Source organism: Lissotriton helveticus, chromosome 1_1 (assembly GCF_964261635.1).
Source record: "Lissotriton helveticus chromosome 1_1, aLisHel1.1, whole genome shotgun sequence".
Taxonomy (NCBI): Eukaryota; Metazoa; Chordata; class Amphibia; order Caudata; family Salamandridae; genus Lissotriton; species Lissotriton helveticus.
The window spans coordinates 1781653738-1781655085 of record NC_136057.1 but is presented as its reverse complement, the minus strand read 5'-3'; the positions used below and the strand labels follow the sequence as shown (position 1 = coordinate 1781655085).

The 1348-nt window shown below is 45.9% G+C and overlaps 1 non-coding gene across 1 annotated transcript; it reads right to left on the bottom strand.

The window, feature by feature from the left end:
• Positions 1-258: 258 nt before the first annotated feature.
• TRNAR-CCU (transfer RNA arginine (anticodon CCU)) lies at positions 259-331 on the bottom strand. Its single transcript has one exon. It is a non-coding gene; the product is annotated as a tRNA-Arg (tRNA).
• Between the last annotated feature and the right edge of the window lie 1017 nt (positions 332-1348).

The following is a 1348-nucleotide window of genomic DNA, read 5'->3' as shown; positions in this document are numbered from 1 at the left end:
GGTGGTAATTACCATTGTCCTGTAAATGTCAATATAACTTGTCCATGTGAAGGTAAGCCACGGAATCATTAACACAACTACTTTATTTAATGTAACTGTGGGCACCCAGTGTTCAAAGAAGTACGGGGTGTTAATTAAAAAATAAAACGTTCACATGTTTGCAGAAAGACTAGGCAGAAAGAAAAAAATATTATTTTATATTGACAAAGCGGCTACCGCTGGTGACTAGGCAGAAAGAAAAAAATATTAAAAGATTTCCACCCCAGATGGGACTCGAACCCACAATCCCTGGCTTAGGAGGCCAGTGCCTTATCCATTAGGCCACTGGGGCTGACATACTATGAAATGGCCTTTGCGTGTATTTTATATTGACAAAGCGGCTACCGCTGGTGAATGTAGCAGATAAATTTGCATATTTAAAAATAGTATTTAGGGTCATCTGCTAGGAAAGCCCCTACTCCGAGCGCGCGCTCTGAGCTTGAATACACGGACGGTATTAGTGGGGAGTCGCCATGATGGAACAGTAACAGTGGCACCGCTGTCTAATCGCCTAGTCCGACGTTTCTGTATGGACATTTTAGTACGTGAACGTGACATGCGTTAAACAACTTTCTAGATGCGTCGGAGGTAGACTTGAAAAAGTCGACCTCGTAAAACTATCAGAAGAGAACACTTAGACCAAATACAGAAAATGAGTTCGTGCAAAAATGACACGTTTTGTAATACAGCTTTGCTAAAGTATCGGCCATCTTGGGAAAGAAAGAGGTAATCACCAGCGCAGCCAACAGAGCGAGCGAGTCAGCGTGCCGTTATTTTAGGAGTGCAGCCTTGAGGCAACAGTATTCCAAAACAAGCATTTACAATGCAACGGTCTCGGCTTTGCCAAAGTTAGAGCTATTGCCATTGTAAATGACAAAATGTTTATTTATGTGTTGGTTTTAAAACATATAAATAAGTGGCATTGTCATTTACAATGTCAATAGCTTAATCTCTCGCAAATGCGAGACCTATTGCATTTGCACACACACACACACACACACACACACACACACACACACACACACACACACACACACACAGACAGAGCCACACACACAGAGCCACACACACACAGAGCCACACACACACACACACACAGAGCCCCTCACACACACAGAGCCCCCCCACACACAGAGCCCCCCACATACAGAGTCCCCCTACACAAAGCCCCCCCACACACACACAAAGCCCCCCCCACACACACACAGCCCCCCCACACACAGAGCCCCCCACACACAGAGCCCCCACACACACAGAGCCCCTCCACACACAGAGTCCCACACACACACACACACACAGCCCCCCACAC